The sequence below is a fragment of the Tachypleus tridentatus genome, chromosome 10 (assembly GCF_004210375.1).
Source record: "Tachypleus tridentatus isolate NWPU-2018 chromosome 10, ASM421037v1, whole genome shotgun sequence".
In the NCBI taxonomy this organism is placed as follows: Eukaryota; Metazoa; Arthropoda; class Merostomata; order Xiphosura; family Limulidae; genus Tachypleus; species Tachypleus tridentatus.
In genome coordinates, this window is record NC_134834.1 from 194246136 (window position 1) to 194266989 (window position 20854).

The 20854-nt window shown below is 35.7% G+C and overlaps 1 protein-coding gene across 7 annotated transcripts in view; it reads right to left on the reverse strand.

Annotated features, from left to right (window-relative positions):
• LOC143227886 (FERM domain-containing protein 6-like) overlaps positions 1 to 19977 on the reverse strand; it is a 37963-nt gene extending 17986 nt beyond the window's left edge. Inside the window, exons 1-3 of one of the 7 annotated variants that reach the window (XM_076459239.1) lie at positions 19423 to 19976; positions 14640 to 14890; positions 2778 to 2906 (exon numbers count right to left, since the gene is read on the reverse strand). The gene's annotated coding sequence lies outside the window, so the exon portion shown is untranslated. Of the gene's footprint in view, positions 1 to 2777; positions 2907 to 6228; positions 6325 to 14639; positions 14895 to 17492; positions 17614 to 19422 lie in introns of those variants that run through there. The other 6 variants (XM_076459238.1, XM_076459242.1, XM_076459240.1 and 3 more) reach the window with 6 other exon arrangements.
• Positions 19978 to 20854: the final 877 nt, after the last annotated feature.

Genomic DNA, 20854 nt, shown 5'->3' on the forward strand with positions numbered 1-20854 from the left:
TCAGAATTTCAATGCTAAAAACCGGGTTTCGATACTCGTGGTGGGCGCAGCACAGATGGCCCATTGTGTAGCGACTCCGTCGACTTTTCACTGCCACGTGAATTTAGATTTTTTTTATCACTAAGAAGCTAGGATATCCTCATCAAACTTTCGAAAGTGTATCTAGAGTCAGGTTAAAATTTGACGAAATATTAAAACACGTCTTTATTATAATTATTATTGTGTATCAAAAACCTGACTTATTCAGTTGTCAATAAAAAAGTTAGGCTTAAATCCATTTAGAGGAGCCACTGCACCAAATTAATTCTCTAGTCACTTCTGATTTAGAACGACCAGACGTCCCGGGTTTTGGTAGTTTGTCGTCCCAACATCCCAAGAACTTTTCTCAGGACATACAGAACGTCTCAGTTTTATGATAAAGGGCTGTTGTTGTTGGGCTACCTGTGCTCTACCCACTACGAGTATCGAAGTCCGGTTTTTAGCGTTGTAAGTCCGCAGACATATCGCTAAGCCGCTATTGGAGCTCTTATGATAAAAACATTAAACTATTTGTCATATCGAATCACAAATGTAATAGGCCTACTTGACTTGATTATTATTGTAGTTTATAGTTCCCTGTCGCCAAACCCTCTCGAAAGATCCGTTCTATACTTGGTGAGAAACCCAGGTCTGAATGTGAAGACAGTTAGTTGCTCATGGTCAAAACACATTTTTATATAATATGTACTGAATTTTATGACTGTTTATTGAAAAATAGAACTTCTACGTTCCATTTATTCTTCACAAAAAATATGACTAAAGGCTCTTAAGATAATGTTAATCCTAAATGTATTATGTTAGAAAATATTATGGATTATTAAATAAATCCAAATATGAAGATGAAATGGATAGATAATTGAGGATTTCTTGGATATATAATTTTACAATTTTTTTCTCATTTCTTTTGTGCCTATCATAAAAAAGGCATTTGAAATTATTTCAAAAATGACGTCAGTGTTAATATATTCTGAAATACTGTAGAACATTTCAATAAATTTAAAGTAAATTAATCAAAGTTATTTCAAATTTGTAACAACCATTTTGAAATTAGGGGCAAGGGCTTGGTTTGGAAACTGGTCACCCTACGCTGAGTCGTGTCTTCTTTCCTTTTATCGCTACCAATTTCTTCTTCCTAGTTCTCATTGGTTTCACTTTTGTTGTACTTACAAGTCACAGCCGCTACATGTTCCTCAGTCCACTCTGATACTAGTGTCCAGTCTTTACCTTGAAAGAGGTAGCAACCCGAAAGCCTAGGAACAAGTTTAACCTTCTATTTACATTCACAAACAGATGTGATAGATGTAAGTTGAATTTCTTGTCTTTCCGTTCTTACAACAATACTGAATACTTCAACCGTATACCCATCAGTGTAAAATTTAGTTTGTGATTCAATGGCCTTTAAAAAACATCTACTTCTGGTAATGCAAACAACAATCAGATTAAAGAATTTCCATTCATATCAGTCAAATCACTAGACATAAGTGTCACTGAGCATACTTCAACTGTCTTCTTGTTGACAAGACTTTGCACCAATCAGTACTCCTAGTTCAAGAAGGAATTCGACAGGTGGGAATGTAAATAAAACAACAACAACAACAAAATTTATTTTGGAATTCACGAAAAAATTTCAAAATTCGCTTTTGCTGAAACTAAGAGGTTTCAACTCGAACAGAAAACTCAGCTCAACTGTGGCGTCTTTTAGTCTCCCTCTACTCCTGAGGTTACATTACATGAAGGAAGTCCACAGTGCAGTAGCTGCTGGTGGACTGTTAACTAATTGCCGCCACTCCAATCTGTCACTTCAGAATTACGTAATGCTATGCGCATAGTCCTTTGTCTAGTTTTCCGCGACATTCTGTAAGCAAACAAACGCGTTTACATGGCCGGATGTCTTATCCGGGCTCGTTCAGAAGTCAATGGGACTATGTTTGTTATGTCAAAATTGGGTTAGATAATTAACTAAAGAATTTGTCCTTATACGCCACTTGACAGTTGGTTTGATATTTCTTCAAATAACATCAGATTTCACTGTATGCCTTCGGCATTCTTGCAGTTTTTATGGCTCTTTAGTAAGACAAAACAATATAACTGAACCGGCTACAATGAAACAAGATCTTAGGTTGAAATGAATAATCGATCAATGAACAGACTGGTGTGAATTTGTTTGTTTGTTGTGAAGCACAAGGCTGCACATGGATCGAGCCCCGAATTTTAGGATTGTAATCCCTCAAGCTTACCAAGATACTCTAGGGAAAAAAAAAGTTCACGCCCTTCTAAATAATTCTCAGTGAATCATCTGTTCTTTCTGGTGTAATTTAACCATTCCTCAACACAGGGATCGAACTCCGAATTTTCGCAATTTAATCCCTTAAGCTTACTGGGAGAAAGCTAGTGTTCAAATGTTTTTGTACATCGGAATGTAAGGGAAAAAATTGACAGTTATTAAATGACAAACTTGAGGTTGTATAGTAGTTTATAAGACGATTAGAATTATTCTGAACAAGTAAAAATCAAAACTAAGATCATGGCAGGACACCGTGAAGCTGCCTACTAAACAGATGTTTCAGCCAAATAATCTGCCACAATTCGAAACCACAACTATTTATTTATCATTATTATTTTTAATTTTAGGTAAATTCTGACTTCACTAGATGGCGTGTCACTCTTAAAAATTTTAGTTAACATCAATATATTCAAAGTAAACGAAGTTTGACAATGAAAAGGGTTACAATACTTACTATAAATAACAGTTTGGTCTGTTTGAAATTAAGCCCAAAGCTATACAACGGGCTATCTGTGTCCAACCCACCACGAGTATCGAAACCCACTTTCTAGAGTTACAAGTCCGCAGACATACTGCTGTACCACTAAAGCAAAATAAATAAATTACATCAATCCTAAGTGAATAACTACAATACACTGCTATAATAACAATAATTTAATAAAAACCACAACAATGTAAACATTAAATGAATAACAAACAAAATATTGTACATATTAGAAAATGTGCAATTTAAGTGAAGCCTGAATGTTGTTTTATGTGGATGGTTTGTTTAATCAGAAATTCCAGATCAGTGTTGGCCTTACAAAGGATATTAATTAAAAGTTGATAACTCATGTTCGTTTCCCATTTCTACACATATTGGAGTATAGAGGAAACGCATGAGTTGCTCTGACTTTTTTGTGTTTTAATGGAAACTTTTGTGTGTCACTGCTCTATCTTTTAGGTGTTTTGGTGTTTGAATAAATTATCGTTAACGTAACAATGTATTTTAGTCACTTACACATGAAATCATATCATGTATACCTTTGGTTTAGATACTAAACATGGAATGTTTATCTGTGTCCCTTTCTGTTTAAAAATAAGTGTTATACAACTTCGTACTTACCAGTAATCCACTTTGGAACTATTTTTACAATAATTTAATATATTTATTACACTACTGTCAAATTATGGTGGTTAGCTAGAGAATAGTAATTCTAGAATGTTACTACGTTACTTGCACTAATTACTTCATCCAGTTTTGGCATGACAAACATGCAATAACATTGACTTCTGGATGATCCCGGATCAGATATCTGACCACGTACACAAGTTTGTTTGTTTTCAGAATGTTGGGGAAAGTTAGACAAAGGGCTAGTCGTACGTAGTTCTAAAGTGACGGATTACAGTGGAGACAACTAGTTAGTTACACGAATGATTTTATAGAAGATATAAAAGTAAAAACCATGACACATCAGTGATTCAGAAGTTTCTCGTATTTCCGAGTCTTTCTCCACCCTTTACTCAGTGTTTCGTGCAGAAAACATTGTCACAACTGGTTGAAGAAATAACTTCAGACTCAGTGGTACAGTCTGACTTCAGACTCAGTGGTAAAGCCTTCATCAAAGACGAAAGTATACCTTTAATGTTAATATCAATTCGCGTAGTTCTTGTACATAAATTCCAAATACCCACAAATTCATACTAAGAATCATAGAAACAGCCCCCAAAACAAACATCATAATTATAAAAGTATGGGTCCTCTCAGTCGCTCCGTCACACTCGACTTTTCTGAATTTCGTGAGTTACACTCTCCAATTCAACTTTTTCTTCTTTAAATCTCCCCATTTTAATTGAATTCAATCGCTAACATAGGTGCAAATAACTCTTAAATGTTGGAACTTTTCCTGCTATAGTATATAAAAGCCTGTCGAGAAGGAACTTCCCAGGACCAGATCAGACATGGCGTTATGTGTGTGTGATACCACATTGTTATCACGTCAAGCCAGATAGGATCTGAATAAAAAAAAATGGAAAGTCTCCCGTAGTCGAAAACATGGAAGTGCATTCGTACCCTATCCACACTTTCGAAAAAATATGTTAAGCATTTGTGCAAATTTGTGCTTAGAAATTATTACAAAAAATCCTTTGTTAACACAAAAGGTTGATACCAATTATCTGTAGGGAAGAGAACTACCTTTCTTCAGAAGAGGAACATGTGTGTATGTAAACATATGGTCATCGTATGTTTTAATCTTTCATCCAAAGACACTAATATGTAACATTTGTGCTCAGTTATATGTAATGGGAAAAATTTGGTTTGTTTGGACGTTCGTGCAGGGCTACACGAGGGCTATCTGAGCTACCAATCAATCTCTAATTTAGCAGTAAAAGAACAGAGAAAAGGCATTAGTCCTCACCACCCACCGCCAACTCTTGAGCTACTCCCTTACCCACGAATGGATTGACCGTAGTACCATTATTTCGCCCCCACGCCTCAAAGGACGAGCATGTTCAGTGGGACGGGTGTTGGAACCTGCAGTCAGTCTGCGACCCGAACGCCCTAATCAACTGGTCATCTGGGAAATGATATTTCTCATTTCTTTTATTAATGTCCTTTGTGTATTACCAGTTTTGTGTAGAACAGTTTTGTTTTTCACTGGTCTTCCGTCAATTTTGACGGGTTTTTGCGTTTGTACATAATATTATTATACAATTACATATAACGTTTGGTTAGACAGGCAGAACAAGCTTCACAAAGGTGAATTACATTTTTAAACTTCGTGTTTATTACATATGATAGCTTTACAAATGAAATACTAATTTAAAAAAAATTAACCAATTCCTTGAACGGCCATTGACCTATCTAGAACTAATCAATGGGAAAAAACTCGTAACTTCTCTCGTTTTAGGGAGGTTTAATTTCCAATCACATGAGGAGCAACACGCACTAATTTGACCCCACTTACTTTTACTGTGGTTCACTTATTTACTTTATTAGTTATTTAAACGATGACCCCTTACAGCATATGCACAAAATACCATAACCATTGTCCTCGCGGACTGTTTGTTGAATTTCGAGGGTAATTTTAACTGGTCGTGTCTAATTTTGAATTTGTAAAACATAGGAAAAGCAGCTAGTCATCACTACCCATTGTCAACTCTTGGGCTACACTTTTTACCAAAGGTACAAGCTGAAAAAGTAAGAATGACATATTCGAGGACCGAGCCATCCTCGAGGAAGACACTTATTTCAAAGTTTTAATTTGACTTTTATCACTTGAATTTGCAGAATTCTAATTTGATTTTTATCACTTGAATTTGCAGAAGTGTGAGAAACGTATTTTACTTACCAGAAAATACAGAATCTGACAAGCAGACATGAAATACAGACAAGTGTTATATCATTACCACCTTCTCTGGAAATCTTCGTAAACATGTCGTGTGTAAAAACAAGCTCTATTTCTCGTGTTATGGGCAACACGTGATAAGTTTCGATTACCAGTAGTTCAAGAAAATCTGTACGAGGTGGAGGGGAGGTGTATTTTGTTTATTTGTTTCACAATTTAGCACAAAACTACACAATTTTGAGCTAACCCACTAGAGGGAAGGCAGCTAATAAATAAAAACCATCGCCAACTTTATTCATCTATTCACGTCTGATGAAATAGCAGAATTTCATCATTACTCTTACAGCGAATCCGCGACCTCAAACCATAAATCCTTGGATTTACCGCCCGGGCTTGTTAATCTCTAGGCAACGTCCAGCTCTTAAGATAGTGGATTATAGACAATAAGCCCCGACAGGTGTCAAAAATAACGTTACTAGTTATGACAGATACGCATGCTCCACTTGACAAGTCGTCACGTAATGAACAGTAAGACTGTATACCAGATGAGGACTGTCAATTTTTATTTATACTTACCTGGTGTCAAGGCAAGTACGATTCACCAGAAGCCAAGTCAGTGTACCATAGTCAGTTCTTGTTCGTTCTACACTAACAAGTTAGTACCACAGCTTCGAACCGCCACACGTGCTATGAAGCGTTGTAGAGCCACATCCGTCTGGTGTCCACTGTTTGTACTATTTCATGCATAGTTTCAGCATAGTAGCTCATCTGCATAAAATGCTAATAATTAGAGAAAAACAGTGTTGCCACGTGACTACGAGGCCGAAGGTCAACGCATACGATAGCATTTTGATAAAATTCCGCGCAGTCAGAGGGTGTGACGAAAGGAGAGAGATAAAACTGTTTTTATACAGTCCTCGAATTCCTCAGTGCTTATCGTAAACATCACAAATGTGACGTAACACAGCTTAATGTTTTCAATTCGGAGACACTAACTCGTAGCCCATAACACAGGGGGTCATGGTCGTCCCATACCCGATGATAGAGTCGGTAGGAAGACACAATTGTGTGAAAGTACTTTCCACTCACTCCTGGAGATAGTCTCAAACAATAAAGAATGGCTTCCGAGGACGTAGTTTCCGTTACTGTTATTTTTTCCGCATTTATTTCTGTCTTCCCGATAAATACAACAGTCTTTGTTCGTTTGTTTTGAATATTCGCGCAAAGCTTTACGAGGATCATCTGTGCTATCCATCCTTAATTATGAACTAAAGGAACAAAGTCAACTGACCAACAGTACTCGCTGCCATCTCCTAGGCTACTCTAATCGAAGTGGGATTTGATTGTCGCACTCCAAACACACCCACAACTCCAGAGTGCGGGTCGCGAACCATATACATGAGTGTGTGAAATACAGTTGAAACTAAAAGTATAGTGAGTGCGTTATTTTCAAAAGAACATACAATTTTCTTGCTATTAAATAACAAAAACTTTGAATTTTATCACCTATCGTAAATTTCTGTAACAACTTTCACGGTTGGAAATAAGTAACTGTCAGATAATGCGTTCTAATATAACCAGGAAATACCTTTCTGTTACTTTTCGCAAAAAAAATGGACATAATGATTCCAAGATATATATACTACAATTCATAAAAAATGAACTACCTTCACATCGCATTGTCCGTTAAAAATATATATAATGGGTTTTAGAAATATTTTCCTATACAAATATCTTCAGAAAATAAACTTAATATATACATTCTTACACTACTGTTAGTGCCCGGCATGGCCAGGTGGTTAAGGCGGGTTCGAATCCCCGTTACACCAAACATGCTCGCCCTTTCAGCCGTGGGGCGTACATAGTATGACGGTCAATCTCATTATTCGTTAATAATAGAGTAGCCCAAGAGTTGGCGGTGGGTGGTGATGACTAGTTACCTTCGCTCTTGTCTTACACTGCAAAATTAGGGACGGCTAGTGCAGATACTCCTCGTGTAGTTTTGCGCGAAATTCCAAACCAAACTACTGTTCGTTTAAAATGGAATCTAATATGTAAAAGTAACATTTTCATTATACTGTCCGTTCAGAATGAGTCTAATATGTTCAGAAGATACATTACTATAGTCCTGTCAATAAAAAAATGGAAACTAATTGCTCAGAAAAAAACATTCTGTAGTCCTGTCTTATAAAGATATGAAACATAATGCACTCAAGAAATACTTTATTGTACTATTGTCCGTAACCAATGGAATAAAACGTGCCCAGAATATACATTCCTATACTATTGTTCGTAAATGAAGGGAATCTAATAACTTGCCTATCGAAGACAGTGTGTTGGTCACGTATTCTAATTTGATTCCAATAGTCACAGGTAGTATAGTCTTAGATACATGCTATCAGATGAATGGTAATAAGTTGAATAAGCCATTTGAAATATAACTGGAGGTAGTTAGTATCCTGATGAAGCTTGCTACCATTAAAGTGTTTCTTTGTTAATATTATTCGTGTACTTGTGTGTTATTCTTTGCATTACAACTTGTACGGGATCTTTGCAAAACATATATAATACATATGTACTTTAAATAACCTTATTACTACAAAGTTATAAAGAAATTGTTTCGTGAGTAAAGCTACCAGAGTGAGTCGACCGTAGGTCATTTACGGTCAGCGTACCAGACTGTAAATCTCAAGAACAATGGTTCACCTCTTGCTGTAAATTTGTTTGATGGATACGTTACAAAAGTTATAGTTGAATTCCACTCTTCAACTGCCCCAGTCCAGAGCTGATAGAGGATGCTGTTGCCTCGCTGTCTTCCCTACAGTCCCTTGGCCACGTATGGCCAGGTAGTTAGGGCCCTCGACTCATAATCTGAGAGTCGCGGCTTCGAATCCCCGTCACACCAAATTTTGTTCGCCGTGGGGGCGTTATAAACTATTCGTTTGTAAAAGAGTAACCCAAGACTTGGGGGTGGGTGATGATAACTAGCAGCCTTCTCTCTAGTTTTACACTGCTAAACTAGGAACGAATAGCGCAGATAGCCCTCGTGTAGCCTAGTTCAGTTTAAGAAAGTGTTTTTATTTCTTTTACCAAACATTGCGATAGTTCACCGAGCGATAGGCCTAACTTCACAAATACCTTCAGTAGTTTATTTGTTTACTTCTCCCGTGTCTATAATTTCCATGTATATGTTCCTTATACATTTTCGTATACAACTAACATTCAGTTTCTCAAATTTATATTATTACGATGGCTGGTAAGGTTTTAATATCCATCATACCAGCCATCTTGAGAATACATTTTTACTTCAAGTGGGTTTCTCGTGACTACGAATTTGTCAAATTTGCTTGACTTATAACTGTAAATATTGTTCTAATAATGGTTAATATAGTAAAAATGCTGCTTTTCATGAATTCTGGGTCATTTCTCATACATAATTTACTTGTAAGTTCAGTGATAATAACGCCACCTGTTGCATTCAATAAATACACAGCTAACAGTCAAGCGCAACTGAGGTATTAGCATGTTAAACTGTGGAGCCGGAATTCATGATTCGAATTCCATTTCTAATACCTAGAAAAACCGTACTCCTCAACTAGAGACCAAGGCTGCATTATAGACACAATTGCCAAACCCCACTATCCAGTCTGAAAAGAACAGTTCAGTAGTTGGTGGTCAGTGCTATTAACGAACTTCAATCTATCGATTCGAAATTAAGTCCCGTTAGCGAAGACAGCTCTTAAGAAGCTTTGCGCAAAATCCATTAAACAAAAAATTACGAAATTAACACGACAAACATCCAAATATCAACATTCTACACCATTTCGTTCATGCAACAAGCACCTTTCTTCACACACAGATATATATATTGATAAAATGTTATTCTTTTATTGGGCAGATGCTTTCAAATTTTAACTGTAAGTTCAACCTACTGTGTAGAAAATGTCATGTGATGCACACGGATTTCCTGATCATAGACTGTGAAGCTATTTGATGGTAGCCTAACCTCGATATCAATCCCCCACACATCATGAAGCGTAGAGAAACTTCCTACAGTAAAGGTAATTTCCAACTTTCCTCTTGATGGAAAGCTATATCAACTCGCTGTTTGCATCAATACATCTTTCTTCGTCTGTTGAGGCAATGTCTCACCTTTCATGACCAAGTTTGGTCAAACTATTGTAACTATAGAATTAGTGTTAATCAGCATTGAACAAGATACATCAATACATCTTTCTTCGTCTGTTGAGGCAATGTCTCACCTTTCATGACCAAGTTTGGTCAAACTATTGTAACTATAGAATTAGCGTTAATCAACATTGAACAAGATACATCAATACATCTTTCTTCGTCTGTTGAGACAATGTCTCACGTTTCATGACCAAGTTTGGTCAAACTATTGTAACTATAGAATTAGCGTTAATCAACATTGAACAAGTTACATCAATACATCTTTCTTCGTCTGTTGAGACAATGTCTCACCTTTCATGACCAAGTTTGGTCAAACTATTGTAACTGTAGAATTAGCGTTAATCAACATTGTACAAGATACATCAATACATCTTTCTTCGTCTGTTGAGACAATGTCTCACGTTTCATGACCAAGTTTGGTCAAACTATTGTAACTATAGAATTAGCGTTAATCAACATTGTACAAGATACATCAATACATCTTTCTTCGTCTGTTAAGGCAATGTCTTACCTTTTATGACCAAGTTTGGTCAAACTATTGTAACTATAGAATTAGCGTTAATCAGCATTGAACAAGTTACATGAATACATCTTTCTTCGTCTGTTGAGGCAATGGCTCACCTTTCATGACCAAGTTTGGTCAAACTATTGTAACTGTAGAATCAGTGTTAATCAGCATTCTACAAGACTTCAAGTCAACAAACCCATAGTTTCGTGGACCCATTTCTTTAAATAACAGAGGGAGTATTCTCGGCTAAAACAATATCTGATTGGCTCTTTGTTGCTTCCTTGATCTGGTTGTGTTCGAACCCATGTCCTTAGGGTGTTTTTCTTAATATATTAACAACTATTGATTCTTCACATTTTTGGCTGTAATGATTAAGTTTCTGACATCTATAATAGTTCCCTTTTATTGACATTCTTTGGAGGACGTAGTTGTTCCATAATGCTTTTTCACTAGAAGGCATTGTTATTTCGTAATGCCTTTTTATTAATTCCCGGCAATATAGCTTTTCAAGTTACACTTGTAACCTCTATTATTATATGGTTAATTTCCTTTATTTTGTGTAACTAGCTGTCTAATTAATTCTATCAGTTCTTCTAGAGGCAGTAAATATTTCATTGCAACCCAATAGGTTGATACAATAATATCTAGATGGTGAATTAAGTTGTTTAGTTGCAACTCTAATGGATTCAAGGTCCATCACCAACTGGAAAGTTTCCTTTAAAAATATAGCCTACTTGCTTCAATGTAATTCTTATTCTTATATTCGCGTCAGCTATGACATCTGTGAATTAGCCGTGTATCGATGAATCCTTTATTTCACATAGAGCATCTAGACAAGATGACTGGGCAAGCCTTTCCAAATATTTTGTAAGTTTGTATAATATATCTTTTTTTTTTTTTTTTTACTCTTTACCAGGTTTCAGAAATTTGTTGCTCTGGATCATTCCTTCTCGTGTGGCACTCCTAACCTGCTGGATAGGCAGTTATCAATATTTGATAGTTGTTACAACTGTCAACTGAAAGGCTACTTAAAAAAACTGGTATGATTAACTGGGCAGAAAAATTGATAGTTGATTATTCATTAACCCAACGCTTCCACTCTACATATTACTTAGAACTAAATCTAACATGCCTATCATGGTACCTTCTATAATAATAAGTTTGTTTCTCAATTGGGCAATGTTGTTGAAACAGCCAGCTAGATTTTGGAACTGGATTTAGTAGTAGTATGATTGGACTAGTCCTGAAAAGTCTTATAATAACAAACAGCACAGCTGTAATGTTAATATGTGTACATCAAATAGATTGTTCCTATTTAATATTTTGTAGTGAAAGGTTTTTGAAGTTGGAAATCTTAAGAAGATGCAGAAACAGATGTGTTTTTTTTTTATCTTTACATTTACCATATCATTTTTCCAATGTTTTATTATGTCACTGATGATATTTTATACCTCTATACTGAACTTCTTCGATTTTGTTATTACAAACCTTTTTGTATTTTTCAATCTTGTGGTTGTAATCTCTTTGTGTATATATATATATATCTCAAAGAGTTCATTTGTAGTCTTCAATCCCTTCTTTTTAATTAACCCTTTTCTTAAACGTCTGTATTTCTTCTGACCTTCTTTTAATTGTTTTATCATGTATAGTTAAGCTTTAATTTCATTTCATGATCAGATTGTCATTTTGAAATTTAGACAAAGTTCTGTTTTATTCTAATCACAACAATTCGGGGCTGGCATGGCCAAGCGCGTAAGGCGTGCGACTCCTAATCCGAGGGTCGCGGGTTCGCGCCCGCGTCGCTCTAAACATGCTCGTCCTCCCAGCAGTGGGGGTGTATAATGTGACGGTCAATCCCACTATTCGTTGGTAAAAGAGGAGCCCAAGAGTTGGCGGTGGGTGGTGATGACTAGCTGCCTTCCCTCTAGTCTTACACTGCTAAATTAGGGACGGCTAGCACAGATAGCCCTCGTGTAACTTTGTGCGAAATTCCAAAACAAACAAACACAAGAATTCTATTTCTGACATCAGTGTTACAACATATTCTATCGTTTTTAATTATTTAGTAAAAAAAAATAATGGCATATACGGTCCCCATAATGATAAAAACTATATTAATAATTCAGTAACGTTTGTAAAGGCCACATTCACTTACAGGCCTAATTTCATAAATAAATTTTTCAGCATAAGTTCCGCAACTAGATGTAGGCCTAACTTTAAATACAACGTTTCAATATAAACTGCGAGACAGATAAGTACAAAACTCACTGAGTAATGGAATAGCAGAATAGATGCAAGAATTCTCACTGTTAAAACGGAATAAATTTTCTGACGGTGTACTAACTCACTGATCACTCAATAACTTTTCGTTAAATCATTATTTCACTTATTTTCGTATTTATAATCTAAACTTATTTCAATTGTTTGACTCATATATCTTATAGTATTTAATTATTAAAAGCAATACACTATTTAAACCACAATTACGCATTATTGTGAAAACGGAAAACAAAATATATTTATTTTGCAATAATAAATGACTAGTTTAAATAGTGTATTACTTTACCCTCATTTATACAAATTACAAATCTTCTACAATCTAAATGATTATATCACAATCGTCATCAGCTCCCTCAATGAAGATAGGTTTCGATACACGTGCTGGGCAGAGCACAGATAGTCCACTGTGTAGCTTTTTGCTTAACAAACCAAACTAAACTCTCAATGAAATATCTAAATTAATATCTTAAAAATACAGTTCACAGCATTATATACCGCAATACAGCATACACTCCACGTGGTCTTTGAATAAATGTTTACGTTACATGCCTGTGGTTGGGGCACTCGACTCGCAGTCTTAGGGTAGCGGGTTTGAATCCCTATTCCACCAAACATACTAGCCCTATCAGCCGTGGGGCGTCGGTAAAGAGTAGCCTAAAAGTTTACGATCAGTGGTGACGATTTGCTGCCTTACCTCTTATATTTTACTGTTAAATTAGAGAAGGCCGGGGAACCTTTGTTTGTAATCACAACACATACTGTACTCAATACATTTTATAATCTGTTTTACTAATAAAACGTTTAGTTTTGTTTTTGAAAAACAAATAAATTACTAGTAATCTAGTGTCCTCAACAAACAAAATGAAAAATACAGGATTTAATATTCGTGTGGTTATGACATCTGACACTAACAATGTTAGAAGATAAGTTTTGTAATGAAAGTGTTAGTAGACGTTTATTAAAATAACTGATAAACAGAATAATACTTTGGTATTTTTACTGACCTGGATTAATAAGCACCAGGTTCGCCTATATAGCATACTTCTGAAAAGCAAACAAACTTTATAACACTATTTTCGCAGCTAAATGTATTAGTATAGAGTCCACACGCCATAATTTCACCATATTTTAATGTCACAACATATTATAACAGTTATGATTTTAAACCAACCGTGACCTTCAAACTTGACTAATTACAATGTGTGTTTTATCGTGTAAAATTAATAAATGACTATCATTCCATAGTGTTTACCTATGCAGTACTAGGCCTACAGTATTATCAACAGGGGACACACTATGCATAAATAATTTCCGCCTCAGTGTCTGAAGTTAAATATTCAAATTATCTTTATCTTTTATTTAAAAAAAATATTTTACATGAAAATCCTGTTTTCTAACCTATCAACACGCCAAGCAAGCCAGTTAAACATGTATTTATTTAGGCCACGTTCCACAATCTGCTTTTTAACAACTACTTATTATTATTATTTATGCCAACACGAGTTTTAAGCTATACACGTGGAACTGTCGATTTTACTAAACATTCTGTGGAGTTGAAACACAACTTCGGTACAGTTTCTCTAAGTCTAATTTTTTATTTGAAAATTCTGTGATATGCCTAAAACTTAAACACTCATGTTTGTACGAAATGAAAATGATAAACACTTATTTTAGCTAGACTAGAATTTCATTTATAATATTTGTATAGGTTTACTGAAATTCACTAAAATTTACTACTTACGTCTTTCTTACTCATAAATCTAAATCTCAGTCAATACGTCCCGCCAGGGGACTGACAACGACCTATCGAAACTAATTTATTTTACAGTAGGTCTATAACTTTACGATATACTATTTACACTTTATATTACCTTCACACTCTATAGGCCTACAACTGATATTAGCAAATTAATGACAATAAGTTACTTATTTGTTAAAATAGAACCCACGAACCAATCATTAATTGATATATTAATCTAAACAGGATATTACCAGAAACAACACCTACCAGTATCTAATAATTCAAAGCAAGATGTGAACCATCCAAGGCAGGAGAAGCTTAATGTTTGAACTCACATTCCACAAGTGTGGACTAACTCTGGGAGCCCACAGCTAAGTAAGTGCCAAGTACGCCAAAATTCCTGGAAACAACCTTGAAGAGATGCTTCTGTTGTAGGCTATAATCTGACAATCCTTTTCTAACACTTGTTTATGTCGCGAGTTTCCTCAACCAGGATGATAGACGTCTGGAATTTCCACCTGGCTTTAGAAGAGTGAAATTAGTTTGACACATACCCACACATCCTTGCGTCATCTGGGTCACAAACTTTGAGTGACTGTGTGTATGAACATTAAACACGCATGTCAATACTGACTTACTTAAAGTTAATGATATAGTGTTAGGTTTTGTTTGTTTGTTTTGCATACAGTAACTACAAAATACGCTTGCATGGCTTGTTTAATGTTTCCCGTAGTTATGATGGAGCACTGACATTAAGCACGGCTGTTCAAGTCCAGCGATACAGAAATAGCTAATGACAGTTATAGAATGTAGACGCAACACAGAATTTCAGATTCCTTCCTTACATGACCTTCGTAGAATGATGATTACATTCCCGTAGGCACACTTTTTACCCTGCTAAATAAGCCTGTCCCGCCCTAGGCAAATTCTGGTGCTGGCCACAGGCATGTACAAGAAAAGTATGCTAGTAGTAACAAAAGGGGTAAAATAATTTACTAAGCAAACGAATCTCAAGAACAGAAGTTAAGTTTAGTTGTAGTAAATGGGAAAACTGACGAATTCACACTAATGTTGCGTTTTGTCCTAATAATTGTAATTTCTATTTAACATATGAACGTACAATTGTAAAATTAAAACACAAAATGTCCTCTTAACGATTATATATATATATACATAAAGAAACGTTTTCTGGTATTCTCCGATTGAGTTTTCATTGTTAAGTGATTGTTTCCTGTGATTAAGAGTTTAAAATGAAAGTACTATAAGTCAGGCAGTAAATTGGCGCGTGAAGTCTTGCGAAGTAAAATAACATTAGTGTGTACTAATAATTAGACAACTATATACTATAAAAAACAGGAGTGCCTTTTAGTAGATTGAAGAATAGCTGCCACTGTGTAGTTTTATGTTTACAATGTCTTTTCAATTCTACATATTCAGTTGTTGTTGGTTTTTTTTTATTTTTTTTGGAGGGGGGACATGAACAGGTTCGATTTTGAAACGCGACAAAACTTTAAGGACTTTCCCGAACGTAGCTGAATGACTAGCGTGTTGAACGACTCAGTTATTAATGTAGTGATTTTTGTACAGTTTTATTTATCCCTACTTTGTTTATGTAGTTTTTGTCATTGTCATCTGTACATCATACACTTTGTTATTTCTTTATTACTTGTTATATTTTGACTTAAATAATTTGGTTTAATTCACAAACGTTTGCAATCATGTTCACGACATCGTTTTTGTTTCTTTCTTTCAATTTGAAATTTGTATGACTTTAAATAAAATGATATAATTTAACAGGTATGACAATTTATTATATATTAATTTTTTTCCGATATAGATAGCGTTTAAGCCAACTGAAAGCTTTTTTTCCCCCCGAAAGTGATTTCAGTTGGCTTAGAGTTATCTTAAAGTGTTCACACATTAATGACTTATTGTGTCATTGTTCAACTTAAGACACTGTTTTAAATGGTCGAATCACAGATCCTTAATACTTAACTGTAGACTAAAGAAAAAATAACCATTCGGTTACATCTACAGAAATTACTTTTAACCACATAGCGGGATTAATTTCACTCACATAACATTAATCCCAATCCCACTATTTGTTGGTAAAAGAGTTGCCCAATAGTTGGCGGTTAGTGGTGATGACTAGCTACTTTCCATTTAGTCTTACACTGCTAAATTAGAGACGGCTAGCACAGATAGCCCTCGTATAACTTTACACGAAATTCTGAAAACAAACACTCTTATAACACATTCATAGTCGAACATAGCGAAGTATGTTTGACGGCACCGTGTCTAACACACCAAATCCTCTAGACAATTCGATACTCTAACCACTAGGTTACGCTCTCGCTCGTCTATAAGTTAAATGGCATAATATTATGTATAGTTACGCGCTGCTAACAAGTAAATAAGTATCAGTTTGTTTGTTTTCTTATGCAAAGCCACATTGGGCCATTTGCTTAGTCTACCGAGGGGAATAGAACCCCTGATTTTAAGCGTTGTAAATCTGAAGACTTAGAGCTGTACCAGGACTTTTTTTATTAAACACAAAGCTATACAATGGCATATCTGTACTATTCCCACTAGAAATACCAAAAGTCGGTTTTTAGGGTTTTAAGCCTTAAGGCTTATCACTGAACCACAGGGAGCACAAGCATTTATATTGACAAAGAATTCGAACCCCATTTACAAATACTAATCGTATGAGTAGTTTCTCACTTCACCAGTTTGAAACAACTGAATATCTGTTAAGTAGTCCGCTTTGTATCTTAATAAATTTGTTTTATGAATAGTCTTAGCAAACATTAATGGTTTGGTTTGAATTTAACGCAAAGCTACTTGAGGGCTATCTGCGCTAGCCGTCCCTAATTTAGCAGTGTAAGACTAGAGGAAAGGCAGCTAGTTATCACTACCCACCGCCAACTGTTGGGCTACTCTTTTATCAACGAACAGTGGGATTGACCGTAACATTATAACGCCTCCACAGCTGAAAAGACGAACATGTTTGATGTGACTGTGATTCGACAAAAGTATATGCCTATATAATTTAAAATGTTTACTAGTATTATAACTTTATGAAAATATGTTTTTAAACAGAATAGGCTTAGTACTTACCTTCCCCTTTTTAGTGGCTCATTGTTAAGCCTGCGTGTTCACAACTCTAAAAACATGGTTTTGATACCCGTGGTGAATAGCGCACATCAACCAACATTATCCCCTTGTGGGTTAGCGAAACATTTCCGGACTTACAATGCTAAAATTCGGATTCGATTTCCCGCGATGGCCAGAACTTTGTGCTAAAAATGATCATCTTAAAATAAGAAATATCCATGAGGCTGTTGATTCATTAGTCTATAAGAATAATCTTTATCGAGTCAATTTCAGTGCTTTAGATTCGTTTATTGACAATAAGCACCAAATAAAATATTTATCGTTTACGTAGCTTCACATCGTTAATTTAAAAAACAAGCAAACTATATTTAGTCGTCCAATTGTAGATGAAAATATGTAAAATTTATCTCGGCAAGAACGTGAAATTACAGTATGACGTATGTATGCTTGTCTGTCCAGCACACTGTAGAACGTTCCGTTACTTTGTACTGAGAAACGGGACAGACTCTGTCCGTTCAGTAAGCGAGAAGGTTATGATTGTGCTAAGATAATGTTTTCTTATTAAGCTAGCTGCACTTAAATATGGTGTCTCGTGGAATTGATGTTTATTAGTATTTCAAAAGGGGTTTACCTCGCCACCTCCCCATCTCCTCACAATGTCTCTACGAGAAGATTAGAGAAAGACAGACAATGCTACGGTTAAGGTAAGGGTTGCCAAGAGCAGAAGAGGAAGCCAGCGTCGAATGACAGTTTCAGAGGGGAACCAATAATGGTGGATGTAATTTTTATTTTGTTTTTTTTTCTTGAAGGTGTGTTTTCTTATAGCAAAGTCACATCGGGGAATCGAACCCCTAATTCTAGCCCCGTAAATCTAAAGACTTACCGCTGTCCCAAAGGGAGGGGGGGGAGATAGGGCTTTCCTTGAAGGTGTTGTTTGTTTTGTATTGGAATTAAGCACGAAGCTACACAATGGGCTATTTGCGCTCTGCCCACTACAAGTATCGAAACCCGATTTCTAATGGTGTGAGTCCGCAAATATACCGCTATGCCCCTGGGGGGCTTCTTTGAAAGAGGACGTATAAGGACCTGTCTTGGAGTCCAAATTGCTCCTTGTTGTACGTATATTAATACATGTTCATTGCAGTAGGAAGCAAAATTGAGTAATCAAGCCATTGCCATTTGTAAGGGGGTCTGGGACATGACCCTCGGAATCGTTTTGAAAATTTAACGTTATGAGATTGAATCCCGAGCCATTTTAACTAAAAGTACTGCACATACACAACATAATGCATTTAATTTAAAAAAGCAAGTTTAAACGTGAGTTGTAGCTATACATGTCGTCAGGCCACGGCCAAACTGACATTACCCTTTGTTATGCTAGTTCCGACATAATGGTAACAGGTAAGTACAAATACGCTGAGAAAAACACAAAGACTTACACTTCTTGTACAATCGCCGTGATGAAATAATAATCAGTGATGTCGAGAAAACCCACTTGTAGAGAAATATATATGAATTATACGTATATATGCAATAAATATATATTTCTCTACAAGTGGGTTTTCTCGACATCACTGATTATTATTTCATCACGGCGATTGTACGAGAAATGTAAGTCTTGTGTTTTCTCAGTGTATTTGTACTTATCTGTTACCATTATGTCTGAACTAGCATAACATGTGGTCAGCTTCCGGTTAGTTACCTCTGACATTACCTTTTGCTACCACCCTAGGCCTAATGCTTTGCATAGAAAGTCTGATATATGTTAAATTAACAAGATGTTACCTGGGTGACGCGTACAGTGAGCACCTGTAGTTGTTAGGCAAAATACAATTTTTGATAAAATAACACTGTGAAAAGAAAGGAGGATTTGAGTAGTTTATAACCTATTACACTACTGTTGTTTAACATGTTAGTACCTACTTGTACGTACCTAATAAGCCTATAGAAATGCCTCCGCAACTCTTTTAAATATTCTGCAGCATTTATACGTGCAAGTCACGTGCTTCGCTCGATGTTCGGCGAGAAGTGAACATGTAACGCAGACTTACTCCAAAATTTGTAGTTTACATGCCTGAAGATTAGCCTAAAAGTAAAACAGTCACATATCTTCAGAGTTTCACAGTGTTAAAATAAATAACTTATTAAGTTTTACTTTGGTTCACAAACAGAAAAATGTTCCTAAAATTCAGTCGCTACAACGAAGCAGTTACACTTCAACTCAACGACGTCACATCCTGTTTTCATAAATGCACGAACACTGTTTCCCGTGGAGGTTTTTATGCCATATAATGGCTACAGCGGTAAGCTGTAAACTAAGTGGCGGAGTTTTTACTTTCTGACCTCTATGAGCGACGGAACTAATTCAGTCATACCGAATTAGCTCGAGTTTAGTGAGTTTGGTTTTTGGACTATGTAGATTATAAATTCGTAACTCTAAAGTAACTTAATAAATGAACTCGCTAACATTAGGGTAGCAATAAGGACAATTAACAACCACCCTCGATGTTGGTTCAGACATCTTTATAATTCCTTCTGTACAGGAAATGTACAAAATTCAGAATAAATTTTATGATTTGTAGTGTAAAAAACTCTTTGGAAAGAAAAAAATATTAGTATATATACTTCATGCCTGAAAACGAAAGTCGGAATAAATTCCAAATGTTATCCTCTACACTTGTGTTTCTACAACAGGGAGTTGTCGTCCATTCAACTAAGTTTCACCATTAACATTCTACTAGAATAATGTATCAATGAGTGATATGTATAATATACATATCATGGTAATTCAGGTGAAATGTTTGAACTATCAGAAATACCTTTTGAATAACAGGAGATTCGGTAAGTTAATGTTAAGTAAAATAACGAAACTAGACAAAAAGTGGTACACAATATGTATAATCTTTATAACATATCAAACATCTGTTTGTTTTAATGCAAAGCCACATTCGGCTATCTGCTGTCCACTATGGGAGTTCAACTAGAATTTGAGCGTTTTGAGTCTGTAAACTTACAGTTGCCCTACCGGGAGAGGGGGAGGGTATACTAAACATTAGCACAGTACGTGCACTTGCAGCTTGCTTACACCAGACATCACTGACTACTGACAATAAGGTTCTAGTGGACAGTATTCAATGACGTTCTTTACTAATCTGCCAAATCCAAGGTTTCTTAGGTTCAAAGTAACATCGTATGTATCCAGCACGAAATGTAGTATCACGTGACTGGTCATTCACATTACATATAGGTGTGGCCATAATCTCTAGATATTATAAGAATAACTACTGAAGAATATTGCTGTCGACATCCATACACAAGATCGCATTAACACTGTTCTCCACGGGCGGTAACAGGTATTACTGACT